The following is an 18,052-nucleotide window of genomic DNA, read 5'->3' on the forward strand; positions in this document are numbered from 1 at the left end:
TTTGGATTCTGTAATTTAGTCCAGTGTAAGTGTTGAAAATGGATTTAAAAATCCAAAAGCGCTCCACACGTGAGTAGGCTACTAGTTTTAATAACATCTATTCAAAAAAATTGACCGTAGTATCGTAAAAATAGTACAAAAACAAATAATCCTACTTTTCAAAACCAAGCCAGTCACTGTAAACATTACACTGGAGTAATGTTTTCAGGGACTGGCTTGGTTTTGAAAAGTAGGCCTATTTGTTCTTGTACTATCTTTTACATTACTACAGTCAATTTTTTTGAATAGAAGTTATTAAAACTAGTAGCCTACTGTAGAGCGCTTTCGGATGTTTAAATCCATTTTCAACACTCCTGTTAAGTGTTGAAAATGGATTTAAAAATACGGAAGTGCTCTACAAGTGAGTATTAGTTTCAATAAGTTTTATTTGAAAAAACCTGACTGTTGTGTCATAAAAAATAGTTCAAAACGAATTATTAACTAGCATTTGTCATGAGATGTGAAATTGACAAGCATTCCAAATGTAGAGTGATTATAAAAGGACTTGACAACTTTGAAAGCACATAAATATTCATTGAAACCACTACAGAATTGAGAAGGGTGCTATTTGTTTTCAAACACTTGAAGTTTGAGGTTTTGCAGTTCTCTTTATGTTTTTATGATCCGCATTTACAGCGAAACGCAGAAATAAATTTTCATGAAATTTGACAGGTATGTTCCTTTTTAATTTCGCATCGACTATACATAGGTACGGTTTTTTGCATTTTAGGATAATACAAAAGGAAAAAGGAGTCTCCTTTGAACGCCAATATTACCGTAAAAATCAGACTTTAGAATATTATTCATCATAATCAGCTGTCTAGTTGACTATAATCATAGCCACCTCTAATAAAAGACCCCGGCCTACGATATTGCAACGTCGCAGTATAGGCCTAGAATCTAATACATGATTTTAAAAAATGGAAAAGATTTTAAAAAATATCAGCTGATCTTTTTCACCAATCATGTATTAGATTCTAGGCCTACACTGCGCCGTTGCAATATCGTAGGCCGGGCCTTGTATTAGAGGTGGCTATGCTATAATACTACCTTTCAAAAACATCGAACATCTTGAAAATGTATCTTTCCATCAACGTTGTAGACAGTTGCAGCAAGACCTGATAACAGCGCTCACACTCATATTCCGGGACGACAAGTCACGGTACAATAGGACAGAAAGCTCTATGTTTATTTAGGATTGTTTCTAGACATTTTAAATTGATAAATTATCTATTAATTTTTGAGGAAACATAACAACAGGTCAATGTAACTTACTGAGCGCGAGGTCTACTGTTCACAGAACTACTAGTTTTAATTCGATGTAACAGCTGTTGGTAATGCGACGTACATCCCACCGATAATCGATTTCTTGCCACACTCGTGCCAGCATATCAGGCATAACATGTGCAACCACAGCGATCCGAATGTGATCCGATGTTGGAGGACATTAAGATTGTCTGGTATAAGCTTTATACTTGACTAGCCGTCAGGCTCGCTTCGCTCGCCATATCCGTCTAGCCCCCGAGATCCCTGGATCGTCCAAGAATGAGATCAGCAGGCTCGCTTCGCTCGCCTGCATTTTTATCATATGTTAGGACAATCCAGTCGGGGGTCCAGACTATACGTCTGGCTAAACGGATATGGCGAGCGAAGCGAGCCTGACGGCTAGTAATATATATCCCCAGGATTGAAGTAGCATGCCCAATCAATTATTCCGCGATAAATGCATTCAAATCTTCAAGTTGGTGCCAACCTAACAAAGTCAACTCAACTTAATGCCAACCTGACAAAATTATTAATTTAGTTGCCAGTTAACAACTGTTTTCGAAGAGGTAGGCCTACTCTATCTAGATTATAGTTCTATAGTAACATATGATATGGAAATTTCAATTATAATTAAGAGATTGGAGAAGAAGAATATACATGCTAAAGGACGAACTTTAAACCCTTGAAAACAACCCTTAGAGTAAAAATATTGCCAAAAGATTCTTAGTGCGCCTCTAAGGGCCAACTGAACATACCTACCAATTTGAACGTTTTTGGTCCGGTAGATTTTTTAGTTATGCGAGTGAGTGAGTCAGTCAGTCATTCAGTCAGTGAGTGAGTGCCATTTCGCTTTTATATATATATATATATATATATTATATATATATATATATATATATTATCTAGATCTACACTTACTGATTGCTTAATATATGGTGAATTTGAAATTTAAATGTATATGAAAATTTGATAATATAAATTTGAAATTTATAACCCAGGCGCCACGTTATTATTAGGGAACGACCCTCGAAATTGAATAAACAACTACCACAGCAAACTCTTTAGCAGAGACATGAATTCAATTGAACTATATAAAAAACAATGTGCTTACTTTATTACTTTTAATAAAGACGCAGTCCAGCAATCAATGAATGTAGAACTACACATCTTTCCAACTATATTGCTTCACTCCATGATTAAAACAATAAAGAAAGGAGGGGATCTAATGATACTTGTGAAATAACAACACAAGGCAATTTTGAATCATTAGATAAATATAATGAAAATAAGCAAAAGGCAAATGAATTGACACTTTACAAAGAAACAAATGAGATTTTCAATGTTGGTTAAATATATCAAATGTCCTTTGGAATTTAGTAATAAGTCTATTGAGCAGAACACCGAAATATGAAATATGATTTTACCGTTTTGAAATATAATAATAATGTTCATTGAGAGTCTCTATATTCAAATAGGATAATGCACAATAATACTACGAATCACAAAACCTAAACCCTATTTAAACAACAATAATACAAGAAAATAACCAGTGTGGCCAAACAAACAACAACTTAAAATTACACTAACCTTATATGTTGTATACCCCGCGGACCATGGCCTTTTCGCGCACTTTTAAACTGCTCACTTTACATTTAAATTATGAATTTTAATTATTTTTCTTCAATGGTGTGTTTTGATGTGATGGTGTTGATGTTGTGGTGGTTTTCCGGAAACAGGACTCCATTCAGCCCCTAGGGCTGCGGGCTGCACGCTGCTCACTCCTCAGACATTTTACTCTAGCCGTGGTTCACCGAAAAGTCCTCGTGTTCCCAACTCCACGTGCTCGCCAACCCTCGAGCCATTGTTCCTCCTTGGATCACTGCCCCAGTTGGTGCTGCCCCCTATCCGATGGCACCTCCACTCACGCCTGGCGTCTGGCTGCCACCCTTTTGTCACTGGTCAGCGTCGGTTATTTCACCGTTAGACTTTTGACCATCATTGTTTCAACCTCTACCCCTCTTTGCCATAAGCTGGTTCCTTTTGTACGTTTTGAGGCAGAAAGTTGCAAGTCGAAACTGTCTTGGCCTGGCTTGTAGCTGTAGAAACCAAGGCCTGATATGATTGTTACAATATATATATATAATATAATATATATATATATATATATATATATATATATATAATATATATATATATATAGATGAACCCACAGGAAGAAATGCATTGGTGTTAAATCCGTTGAGCGAAGTGGCCATGCAATTAGCCATGCATGGTAAGTCCAGGGAAGTTGAAAGCAATTGTCTAGAAACACCGATGGATTTCTTTTGTGGGGTTTCATTAAGGATGAGGTTCATGTTCCGCCTCTACCAGACAATCTTAATGACCTCCGAAATCGAATCACATTCGGATCGCTGCGGTTGCACAAGTTATGCTGATATGCTGGCACGAGTGTGGCAAGAAATCGATTATCGGTGGGATGTATGTCGCATTACCAACGGCTGTCACATCGAATTAAAACTAGTAGTTCTGTGAACAGTAGACCTCGCGCTCAGTAAGTTACATTGACCTGTTGTTATGTTCTCTCAAAAATTATTAAATAATTTATCAATTCAAATGTCTAGAAACAATCCTAAATACACATAGAGCTTTCTGTCCTATCGTACCGTGACTTGTCGTCCCGGAATGTGAGTGTGAGCGCTGTTATCAGTCTTGCTGCAACTGTCTACAACGTTGATGGAAAGATACATTTTCAAGATGTTCGATGTTGTTTTGTACGGGTAGTATATAGTTAACTAGACAGTTGATCTATGATGAATAATATTTTAAAGTCTGATTTTTACTTTCCTTGCCCTATTACCATAGGTAAGGAAAGTATTGCTTTCCGACAAAAATATTAAGGTATCCCAATTTCTAAATTTCTATACGTTTCAAGGTCCCCTGAGTCCATAAAAGTAGTTTTTGGGTATTGGTCTGTGTGTGTGTGTGTGTGTATGAGTGCGTCTGTGTACACGATATCTCATATCCCAATCAACGGAATGACTTGAAATTTGGAACTCAAGGTCCTTACACTATAAGGATCCGACACGAACAATTTCGATCAAATGCAATTCAAGATGGCGGCTAAAATGGAGAAAATGATGTTAAAAACAGGGTTTTTCACGATTTTTTCGAAAACGGCTCCAACGATTTTGATTAAATTCATACTTAGACTGAAATGAAAATTTTTTATTGGCAGAAATATAATTACAACATGTTAGAAATACATAATAAAAGCAATACAAATTTTACTACATGACAAAATACTAATACAAAATAAAATGCAATGCCAGTTGAGTATTTGCATCTCGAGGTACTAAACCTGTTTGAGATGGTGATATAAAATTGATTACAAAACTATAGCGCTAAAATGTAGTTACTGAGGCCGACAGTCGCATATGAAGTGACATATATTACATAACAGTATCGATGATTCATCAATTTTAGCTTTGAAGTATATTGTACAATATTATGATACAAGTCTACATGAGATTCTAAAAAAAGTATCAATATTCTCACATTCCATTACAAATCTCTTGTCATCTTTCAAAAACCTTGATCGTATCTTGCACGTATAGTCGTCATTGATAAGCTCTATCAACTGCCATAAGTCCCATATCTGTAAAAATTTCAGGAGCTCCGCCTCATTTATGCAAAGTTTGATTTTAGATTCCCAATTATCAGGCTTCAGATACAATTTAAACAAAAAACATTTGAGTGGAAAAGATTTAGCATGAAAATCTCTACAATTAATGTTCTGTAACATTTTCACTAAAATTGAAAATAAGCTTGAAATTCGAGAAAATGTAATTATCCAATTGCAAACTGTTGGCATCTGTTGATTCTATTTAATGATCACTATGAAAAGATAGCAGACCTCGATGTCTCCAGCGTTATTGTCCTGTCATCAGCTGGCTAAGATCTTTGTTTATAAGTAGACTTCGGATGCGCGTGAACACTAGCGTCAGTTGATAATTTTCATAACGGCAAGGAAAGTTGTGTGAGTGCGCCACACCACATTTTTAGGGTAATATTGGCGTTTCAAAGGAGACTCCTTTTCTTTTTATATTATCCTTAAATAGCAAAATTTCAAAAAACCGTGTGTATATGTCGACGCGAAATTCAAAAGGAACATACCTGTCAAATTTCATGAAAATTCATTGCTGCGTTTCGCTGTAAATGCGGATCATAAAAACATAAAGAGAAATGCAAAACCGTCGACTTGAATCTTAGACCTCACTTCACTCGGTCAATAACATCCACACCTTAACTTGAAGTGTTTTGTAACAAAATGACTCAATTCTTTAAGTAATTTTAATTAATATTTATGTGCTTTCAAAGTTGTGAAGTCATTTTATAATCACCCTGTATGTTAATATGAAACGATTATCACTTACTGTATGCTAAAGAAAGTGTTTATTTTTTTGCAGTGCATTCAAATGTGAACTTGGAATCCCAAAGTTGAATAATGGTTCCTTAGGAATAAGAAGGCAACCACATCGAATTCAATTATTGGAAACCTTCAGAGTGGGTAAATATATGAGAACTTGTCAACTCACAACATTAAGTTATCCGGTAAGTCAAACGTTTTCAATTATTCGCTCTTTTTTGAATTTGTGAACTTCTTTATCTTGTTTGGAATTTTTTATATGAATTCTGATTGGATATAAAAGGAATCAAGTCAGTCGTCATATAGCTCTCAAACGATCCGTTTCTGTTCAGCATACCGATTAGGTCGACGGTTTGGCATTTCTCTTAATGTTTGAATGTTTAAATGTTTATATGTTGCGCATTTACGGCGAAACGCGGTAATAGATTTTCATGAAATTTGACAGGTATGCTCCTATTTTAATTGCGCGTCGACGTATATACAAGGTTATTGGAAATTTTGCATTTCAAGGATAATATAAAAGGAAAAGGAGCCTCCTTCATACGCCAATATTAGAGTAAAAATCAGACTATAGAATTATTCATCATAAATCAGCTGACAAGTGATTACACGATGTGTGGAGACGCCAGTCTATTGTTGTATTTCCCATAAGGTCTATAGTTCCAATCAGGTACATGTATGAGAATACTGCGTGAGGTCTACTGTTCACAGAACTACTAGTACTTTCTTTTTTCATCAACTTCTTCTTCTTCTTCTTCTCTTCCTTCTTCTCTTCTTCTTCTTCTTCTTCTTCTTTTTTTTTACATCCAAGATGAAGATGAAGACGAAGACGAAGATTTGACATTGTGGATGCTCCTTGGTATGTCAGAACAGCGATCTTCATAGAGACCTGCACGTCAACCTGGTGTCCAGAGGCATGCGCGGAGAGGCACGAGGGCGACTGCACCAACACGACAACTGTGAGGCGATCCAGCTGCTAGACAATGGAGGGCTGGTGCGGAGACTGAAAAGGGGAAAACCGTTGAACTAGTGTAGTGCTTGTTCTAAGTAGTGGCCAGTGAAAGAGCAGATCTGTGGAATATAGTTTTTAGTGCAGTTAATTAAGTGTACATTCAAATCCAACAATAGAAGTAAGACTTTCTCATGAGAAATTCGCTGTTTATTTTTTTAAGTAGATTTTAGGATAGGAAAAAATACATCAGTCTTAGGCTAGGGGCCGGTTTCCAAGCTGGTTATTCAGCTAAGTCCTAGACTTTAAACAGCTGGAGTCAGAAAATTGGCTTTCCGAAATTGGGTGTAGTCACAGTCATAGTAAAAGCATAGAGAAAAGATATCATAAGAAGTTATCCCATGGTATAGGGTGTTTATCTCGTAACTTTTACTTTCCTTGCCCTATTACCATAGGTAAGGAAAGTATTGCTTTCTGAAAAAATTAAGGTACCCCAATTTCTAAATTTCTATACGTTTCAAGGTCCCCTGAGTCCAAAAAAGTGGTTTTTGGGTATTGGTCTGTATGTGTGTGTGTGTGTGTGTGTGTGTGTGTGTATGTGTATGAGTGTATGTGCGCCTGTGTACACGATATCTCATCTTCCAATTAACGGAATGACTTGAAATTCGGAACTTAAGGTCCTTACAATATAAGGATCCGACACGAACAATTTCGATCCAATGCAATTCAAGATGACGGATAAATGGTGAAATGTTGTCAAAAACAGGGTTTTTCGCGATTTTCTCGAAAACGGCTCCAACGATTTTGATCAAATTTATACCCAAAATAGTCATTGATAAGCTTTACCAACTGCCACTGGTCCCATATCTGTAAAAATTTCAGGAGCTCTGCCCCATCTATGCAAAGTTTGATTTTAATTACCATTATCAAGCTTCAAATACAGTTTGAACAAAAAATTCCAAGTGAAGAAGATTGAGCATGGAAATCTCTTCAATTAATGTCCAGTAACATTTTCACCTAAAATTGAAAATAAGCTCGAAATTCGAGAAAATGTTATTATTTCAATTATAAACGTTTGGCATCTGTTGTTCTATTAAATCATTCACTATGAAGAGATGCAAACTCGTGTGCCTCCAGTCTTATTGTCCTGTCACAGCTGGCTTGGATCTTTGAATGGTAGACTTGAGATGCGCGGTAACACTAGTGTCAGGTGATAAATTTTCATAACGGCAAGGAAAGTTGTGTGAGTGCGCCACACCAGATTTTTTGTGTTATCTCAAGCCGATAGTCCACGTAGTTCTTTCTCATAAAGCTATGTGACGCTGGCAGTCTCTCATATTGTGCCGTTCATACACTCTCACCCGGCCAAAGCAGTAAAAATCTACAATAATCGGCTTGAGTTAACAGTAAAAGTTGCGACATAAACGCCCTATACCATGGGATATCTACTTACGCTATTGTTTCTCTATGGTAAAATTAAATTTCGAAAAACTAAAATTGAACACAAAATAAAATAAAGAGAAAATAGGGTAAAGTTTCAGCTATTTTGAATTATTTAGGAATGTTTCATTTCGTCAAGGAAAAACGTTTCCAATTATAGAAATGAGGAAATGAAGATTATCATAGAAACTGCGATTACGCCCCGTTTTGGAAAGCCAATTTTCCGACTCCAGCTGTTTAAAGTCTAGAACTTAGCTAAATCGCGAGCTCGGAAACCGGCCCTAATTGATATGCTGACCAGAAACGAATTGAGCATTCAGTCTTAACGGCCTTATTGGAGCACAACTATGAATTTGCTGACATGATTCACATTCCTCTTGTTATAATTCAATAACACAATCATAGAATGTGATCATGCTTATGATCACATAGTTCACATTCCGCTTATATCCAATCAGAATTTAGATAAAAACTTGAACATTAATAAGTTTGACTATGATTTGGTGATTATGTGAGAGATAATGAATATTCACAATAAATTATTTTACAATTTTTTTGAACATTTATTTTTTTGAGATTTAATATAAACAGTCAGGTGAAGCAAAACTATAAGTTGGCTGACTTGATTCCTTTTATATCCAATTAGAATTCATATTAAAATGACAAAATAATCATTTTTACATTGATCGTATGATTTTTTGGTGAGTATTTATAAAGTTCAAAGACGTATGGGAGAAATAACAATTCTTCATCATCATCATCTTCATCTTCATCTTCATCATCTTCATCTTCGTCTTCATCTCCATATTCATCTTCTTCTTGCTTTTTGTTCATCTTTGGAAGCAGGGTAAGAAGAAGATGAAATTGTGGATGTTGGTATCGTCAAAAACAGAGATCTTCATGGGGACCTGTACGTCGACCTGGTGTCTGGAGACATGTGGAGAGGTAGGCCTACAAGGGGCGGCTCCACCAACATTGAGGTGCCAGCCAAGAGAGGGTTGGTGCGCAGACTCAAAAGGAGGAAACCGTTTGAACTAGTGTAGTGCTTTTTCTAAGTAGTGTCCAGTGAAAGAGCATAACTGTGGAATATAGTATTTAGTGCAGTTGAGTGTACATTTCAATTCAACAAAAGCAGTAAGAGTTTCTGATGAGGAATTCGCTGTTTTAGCGTATGTACACACACCAGTTAGTCAAGACAAGACAAAACACATTTAGTCACAATAACTCACATAGTTGCTTATGAAGGCATGTCTAATTGCAATGAATAATCGGTGTGTGTTGCTTCATAAGCAGCTATGTGAAGTATTGTGACTAAACGTGTCTTGTCTTGTCTTGACTAACTGGTGTGTGCGTATGCTAATTTTTCAAGAGTAGGCCTATGTTAGGATAGGAAAAAATTCACCAGTCTTTAGACTAAAAAGCTATAGTATTGAAAAAAATATAGTGTTTGAATGCAGCTACAAGCTTTTTCAACGCATTCGTGACTAGTGATTGCTTGTGACTTCCGAGATCCCATGATGCCATCTTTAGGGTCGAGACACATGAGGCAGTTTTTCAGACGAGATGGCATGGCATGACAGGACAGTAAGCTCTCCGATTGGCTGATTCCCAATACGGATAGCTTTTTGTCAATTCGTGTTGTGATGAGACTCATCTAAAAAAACGCCTTGTGTGTCTTGGCCCTTAGGCTTGTGCATGGTTAATAATAGTGAGAGATGAATTTTGGATATATTCCAAATCACCGAGTATTTGGTGAATGAATACTCAATATTCCAAATATTTGGTGGATAGTATAACAACAATATTCATGAGTTCTTTTTGACTTATAATTTATTCAACAACACAATAAATACTTTCCTTCAGGGTAATTAGATGAAAAAATATTTCTTAACTGGTCACCCATCCAAATACAGGACCGAGAGCTTGTAGCAGCTCTTTTGAAACACTCAATTTCTCTCATCCTAGAGTTGGCTATTTGGAATATGAGTTGTATAATCCAGAGCAGAGAACACTAGAACGGTTGTATGTTATTTACCCATCAACAGAAAATAGTAATTTTGATCTAATTTAGTTAAACCTGAGCTTGCTATGCTATACACATCTAAAAATCTGCGACTATTGGATATATTTTCTACTTGTAAAAAAATTGAATGTAACTGTGTTTCATTTTCAGGTAACTTTAATGCATAATTCCTGTATTTGAATCATAGAAACCGCACTAGGTGACATGATGCATCTTATATGCTACACTATTAAAACTTTGTATTATCAATTTTGTAAAGGCAGTATTTTTGTAATGACTTGCCTATCAATTTCACTTGTTAAAGAAGCTTCTTATCCAGCAATCATTCTATGAGATTATTTAATTTCTGTATCAATACATAATATTATAGAAAGGCCACTAGGTGACATGCATCTTCTATACTACACTATTAGAACTTTTTATTATTAATTTTGTAAAGGCAGTATTTTTGTAATGACTTGCCTATAAATTTTACTTGTAAAAGATGCTTTTTATCCACCTATAATTGTATGAGATAATTGAATTGCTTGATGCAAGAAGGGTATAAGTCCATAGTTGTTTAGTTTCACTCTCATATTAAAAAATATATATATTCTGAAATGAATTTTCTTCTAAATTTTATAAATAAAATATGCAATTATGGCAAAAAATTCTCCAATTATTACTATAGTACTTTGTAGTCACTTAACATATTTAAAATTTGAGATACATACAGAAATAATAAATTAGAATAAAATATTGGTAATTGAAAAAAATGGTCTAATGCCCCTTTTGCATGGAGAAATTCAACTAGCATCTTTCAGTTATTGTCACTAGATTCAATCATTGTTGTGAAATGAAAAATATGAAAAAAATAGAAAAAATGTATTAAAAAAAGTAAAAATTATAAAAAAGTATTGAAAAAAGAAAAATATGAAAAAAGAAAGAATAAAAAAAATTAAAAAAAAGAATAAAAAAAAATAAAAAAGAAAGAATAAAAAAAATTAAAAAAGAAAGAATAAAAAAAATTAAAAAAGAAAGAATAAAAAATGATAAAAGAAAAAAATGAAAAAAAAAACAGAAAATAAATTATGAAAAAAATAGTGAAATAAAGAAAAAAGAAAGAAAGATGAAAAGATTAAATCCTGGTGAATGTGAAATATTGTGTTTCTTATTGTCGAAAATGGAATGTAACTGTGTTACATGCATCTTCTATGCTCTACTATTAGATTCAAAATATATATTATGTATTTATTTATTTTTATCATTATTATATATTATATTATTCATTCATATTGTATTAAATTTATCTTACAACTGTTCAATTGCTATTATGATTGTTAATTTTGTAAAGACAGATATTGTCCAATGATTTTCCTTCTTTTTTATGTAAAAGATGCTTTTCATTAATTTATTATTGTATGACAGAATTGCTTGATGCAAGAATGATATTAGTCCATACCTTAGTAGAGTTGAAATCTCATTAAAAAAAATATATATTCTGATATGAATATCCTTCCAAATTTTATTCAAAATGATGCATTTTTGGCATATTAATTCTCTACTGAACATATTTCATCAGTATATTGGTAACATGAGATAATATTCTAAATTTAAGATATACTCAGAAATCATCACAATGTTGATAATTGAAATTAAAATGGTCTAATATCATCTTGCATAGAGCAATTCTCATCTATTAGCATCTTGAACCTGTCATTGTAGAAAATGAAAAGTAATTTCATTACTTGCATCTTCTATGCTTCATTTCTGTACTAATCCATAGTTATTACATTTTTAATTTTTACTAGGACTTTGTTGTTAATTTTGTAAAAGGCATTATTTTTGTAGTGACTTGCCTATTAATTTCACTTGTTAAAGATGCTTATTATCCACCTAAAATTGTATGAGATAATTGAATTGCTTGATGTAAGAAGGGTATCAGTCCTTAGTTGATTAGTTGCACTCTCATATTAAAAAAAATTCTGAAATGAATTTTCTTCTAAATTTTGTAGAAAAAAAAACGCAATTATGGCAAAAATTCTCCAATTATTACTACAGTACTTTGTAGTCACTTTAAATATTTAAATTTGAGATACTAACAGAAATAATAATTAGAATAGAATATTGGTAATTGAAAAAATGGTCTAATGCCCCTTTTGCATGGAGTAATTCAACTAGCATCTTTCAGCTATTGTCACTTGATTCAATCATTATTGTGAAATGAAAAATATGGAAAAAAATAGAAAAAATGTATAAAAAAAATGAAAAATATAAAAAAGTATTGAAAAAAGAAAGAATAAAAAATGAAAAAAGAAAGAATAAAAAAATTAAAAAAGAAAGATTAAAAAAATTAAAAAAGAAAGATTAAAAAAAGAGAAAAGAAAGAATTAAAAATAAAAATGAAAAAAAACAGAAAAAAGAAAAAAAAGAAATGAAAAAATAAATTATGAAAAAATAGTGAAAAAAGAAAGAAAGATGAAAAGATTAAATCCTGATGAATGTGAAATATTGTGTTTTTTAATGTCGAAAATGGAATGTAACTGTGTTACATGCATCTTCTATGCTCTACTATTAGATTCAAATTATATATTATGTATTCATTTATTTTTATCATTATTATATATTATATTTTTATTTATTATACTATTCATTCATATTGTATTCAATTTATCTTGCAACAGTTCAAATGCTATTATGATTGTTAATTTTGTAAAGACAGATATTGTCTAATGATTTTCTTCTTTTTCATGTAAAAGATGCTTTACATTAATTTATTATAGTATGACAGAACTGCTTGATGCAAGAACGGTATCAGTCCATACCTTAGTAGAGTTGAAATCTGATTTTTAAAAAAATTTAAGATATTAATTTTCTTCCAATTCATTAAATTATGCATTTTTGGCATATTAATTCTCCACTGAACATATACCTTCAGTACTTTGGTAACTTCAGATATTCTAAATTTAAGATACACTCAGAAATCATCCCAATGTTGAAAATCGGAATAAAATGGTCTAATATCATCTTGCATAGAGCAATTCTCATCTATAGCATCTTAAACCTATCATTGTAGAAAAAGAAAAGTAAATTATATTACTTGCATCTTCTATGCTTCATTTTTGTACTAATCTATAGTTATTACATTTTTAATTTTTATTATGACTGTTCATTGTTGATTTTGTAAAGGCAATATTTTTGTAATGACTTGCCTATCAATTTCACTTGTTAAAAAGATGCTTCTTTAATTTTGTAAAGACAGTTATTGTCTAATGATTTTTTCTTTTTTTTGTGTAAAAGATGCGTTTCCTCAACTTATTATTGTATGACAGAATTGCTTGATGCAAGATGGATATCAGTCCAAACCTTAGTAGAGTTAAAATCTGATTTAAAAAAATGTATTCTGATATGAATATTCTTCCAATTTTATTTAAAATGATGCATTTTTGGCAAATTAATTCTCTACTGAACATTCAGCTTCAGTACATTGATAAATTGAAATATTCTAAATTTAAGATACACTCAGAAATCATCACAATTTTGATAATTGAAATTGAAATGGTCTAATATCATCTTGCATAGAGCAATTCTCATCTATTAGCATCTTGAAACTATCATTGTAGAAAATGGAAAGTAATTATATTACTTGCATCTTCTATGCTTCATTTCTGTACTAATCCATAGTTATTATTACATTTTTAATTTTTTAGGACTTTCTATTGTTAATTTTGTAAAGGCAGTATTTTTGTAATGACTTGCCTATCAATTTCACTTGTTAAAGATGCTTCTTTAGTTTTGTAAAGACAGATATTGTCTAATGATTTTCCTTCTTCTTCATGTAAAAGATGCTTTTCATTAATTTATTATTGTATGACAGAATTGCTTGATGCAAGAACGGTATCAGTCCATACCTTAGTAGAGTTGAAATCTGATTTAAAGAAATTCATTCTGATATGAATATTCTTCCAAAATTATTAAAAATGATGCATTTATGGCATATTATTTGTCTACTGAACATATTTCATCAGTATATTGGTAACTTGAGATAATATTCTAAATTTAAGATTCACTCAGAAATCATCACAATGTTGATAATTGAAATTAAAATGGTCTAATATCATCTTGCATAGAGCAATTCTCATCTATTAGCATCTTGAACCTGTCATTGTAGAAAAAGGAAAGTAATTTTATCACTTGCATCTTCAATGCTTCATTTCTGTACTAATCCATAGTTATTAAATTTTAATCTTTATTAGGAATTTCAATTGTTAATTTTGTAAAGGCAGTATTTTTGTAATGACTTGCCTATCAATTTCACTTGTTAAAGATGCGTCTTTAGTTTTGTAAAGACAGTTATCTTCTAATGATTTTCCTTCTTTTCATGTAAAAGATGCTTTTTATTAATTTATTATTGTGTGACAGAATTGCTATATGCAAGAGCAATTCTCATCTATTAGCATCTTGAGCTATCATTGTAGAAAATGAATGAAATTGTTTTACTTGCATCTTCTATGCTTCTTTAATTTTGTAAAGACAGTTATATTGTCTAATGATTTTTATGTAAAAGATGCTTTTCATTAACTTATTATTGTATGACAGAATTGCTTGATGCAAGAACGGTATCAGTCCATACCTATGTAGAGTTGAAATCTGATTTTTTGAAAAATATTCTGATATGAATTTTTATTAAATTATGCATTTTTGGCACATCAATTTCCTACTGAATATATTCATTCAGTACATTGGTAACTTGTGATATTCAAAATTTAAGATACACTCAGAAATCATCACAATGTTGATAATTGAAATTAAAATGGTCTAATATCATCTTGCATAGAGCAATTCTCATCTATTAGCATCTTGAACCTATCATTGTAGAAAATGAAAAGTAATTGTATTACTTGCATCTTCTATGCTTCATTTCTGTACTAATCCATAGCTATTACTTTTTTAATTTTTTTAGGACTTTGTATTGTTAATTTTGTAAAGGCAGTATTTTTGTAATGACTCGCCTATGAATTTCACTTGTTAAAGATGGTTCTATAATTTTGTAAAGACAGTTATTGTCTAATGATTTTCCTTCTTTTTTATGTAAAAGATGCTTTTCATTATTTATTATTGTATGACAGAATTGTTTGATGCAAGAACGGTATCAGTCCATACCTAAGTAGAGTTGGAATCTGATTAAAAAAAATTATTCTGATATGAATATTCTTCCAAATTTCATTAAATTATGTATTTTTGGCATATTAATTCTCTACTGAACATATACCTTCAGTACATTGGTAACTTGATATATTCTAAATTTAAGATACACTCAGAAATCATCACAATGTTGATAATTGAAATTAAAATGGTCTAATATCATCTTGCATAGAGCAATTCTCATCTATTAGCATCTTGAAACTATCATTGTGGAAAATGGAAAGTAATTGTATTACTTGCATCTTCTATGCTTCATTTCTGTACTAATCCATAGTTATTACATTTTTAATTTTTATTAGGACTTTTTATTGTTAATTTTGTAAAGGCAGTATTTTTGTAATGACTTGCCTATCAATTTAATTTGTAAAAGATGCTTCTTTAATTTTGTAAAGACAGTTATCTTCTAATGATTTTCCTTCTTTTTTATGTAAAAGATGCTTTTCATTAATTTATTATTGTGTGACAGAATTGCTATATGCAAGAGCAATTCTCATCTATTAGCATCTTGAACTATCATTGTAGAAAATGAAATGAAATTGTTTTACTTGCATCTTCTATGCTTCTTTAATTTTGTAAAGACAGTTATTGTCTAATGATTTTCCTTCTTTTTTATGTAAAAGATGCTTTTCATTAATTTATTATTGTATGACAGAATTGCTTGATGCAAGAACGGTATCAGTCCATACCTATGTAGAGTTGAAATCTGATTTTTTGAAAAATATTCTGATATGAATTTTTATTAAATTATGCATTTTTGGCACATCAATTTCCTACTGAATATATTCATTCAGTACATTGGTAACTTGTGATATTCAAAATTTAAGATTCAAAATATATATTATGTCTTAATTATTCATTTATATTGTATTCAATTTATCTTACAACAGTTCAAATGCTATTATGATTGTTAATTTTGTAAAGACAGATATTGTCTAATGATTTTCCTTCTTTTTTATGTAAAAGATGCTTTTCATTAATTTATTATTGTATGACAGAATTGCTTGATGCAAGGAGGATATCGTCCATACCTTAGTAGAGTTGAAATCTGATTTAAAAAAAAATTTATGATATTAATTTTCTTCCAAATTTCATTAAATTATGCATTTTTGGCATATTAATTCTCCACTGAACATATACCTTCAGTACATTGGTAACTTGAGATATTCTAAATTTAAGATACACTCAGAAATCATCACAATGTTGATAATTGAAATTAAAATGGTCTAATATCATCTTGCATAGAGCAATTCTCATCTATTAGCATCTTGAACCTATCATTGTAGAAAATGAAAAGTAATTGTATTACTTGCATCTTTTATGCTTCATTTTTGTACTAATCCATAGTTATTATTACATTTTTATTTTTTAGGACTTCTATTGTTAATTTTGTAAAGGCAGTATTTTTGTAATGACTTGCCTATCAATTTCACTTGTTAAAGATGCTTCTTTAGTTTTGTAAAGACAGTTATTGTCTTTGATTTTCCTTCTTTTTCATGTAAAGATGCTTTTCATAATATATCATTGTATGACAGAATTGCTTGATGCAAGAACGGTAGCAGTCCATACCTTAGAGAGTTGAAATCTGATTAAAAAAATATTTTGATATGAATATTCTTCCAATTTTATTTAAAATGATGCATTTTTGGCAAATTAATTCTCTACTGAACATTTAGCTCAGTACATTGTAACTTGAGATATTCTAAATTTAAGATACACTCAGAAATCATCACAATGTTGATAATTGAAATTAAAATGTCTAATATCATCTTGCATAGAACAATTCTCATCTATTAGCATCTTGAAACTATCATTGTAGAAAATGGAAAGTAATTGTATTACTTGCATCTTCTATGCTTCATTTCTGTACTAATCCATAGCTATTACTTTTTTAATTTTTATTAGGACTTTTTATTGTTAATATTGTGAAGGCAGTATTTTTGTAATGACTTGCCTATCAATTTCACTTGTTAAAGAGGTTCTATAATTTTGTAAAGACAGTTATGTCTAATGATTTTCCTTCTTTTTCATGTAAAGATGCTTTTCATTAATTTATTATTGTATGACAGAATTGCTTTATGCAAGAGCAATTCTCATCTATTAGCATCTTGAACCTATCATTGTAGAAAATGAAAAGTAATTCATTACTTGCATCTTCTATGCTTCATTTCTGTACTAATCCATAGTTATTACATTTTCAATGTTTCTTCAACTAAAACTCAATTATCAATGTGAAAAACCTGTTCAAAATATATTTTGTAGATGTGTAAAGCATAGCATGGTTAAGCTATTATGATCAGATCAGTTCAGGTCAAGATACCTAGAACACGTGTATTTTAAGGTACATTGGCTCAAGTCATATTTTTTATAATTTTTTATTTACCACTTTCATTTTGTACTTCTATTGGAAGGGTGACCGCTCATGTTCAGTAACATTTACTCCCATTTATATCCTTCAAGCTTACTCCCCAGTCGTTCAGAATATTATAATTATTAATAATTAGTTTTAATTAATTAATTATCAATAATTATCTATATTAATGCAGCTTCATTTATTTCCATCTGTGTTCAGAATATCCCCGAAACTATAAGTCCATTCATCTCTCATAATTATCTGTTTTTATGCATATCCATGCACAAGCCTAAGTCTTATAAGTGCATTAATTTCATCATGATAGAAGATTATAATAAAAATAATGGTCTAAATCTTTTTAGATGTTGTGATTAG

This window comes from Nilaparvata lugens, chromosome 3 (genome assembly GCF_014356525.2).
Source record: "Nilaparvata lugens isolate BPH chromosome 3, ASM1435652v1, whole genome shotgun sequence".
Taxonomy (NCBI): domain Eukaryota; kingdom Metazoa; phylum Arthropoda; class Insecta; order Hemiptera; family Delphacidae; genus Nilaparvata; species Nilaparvata lugens.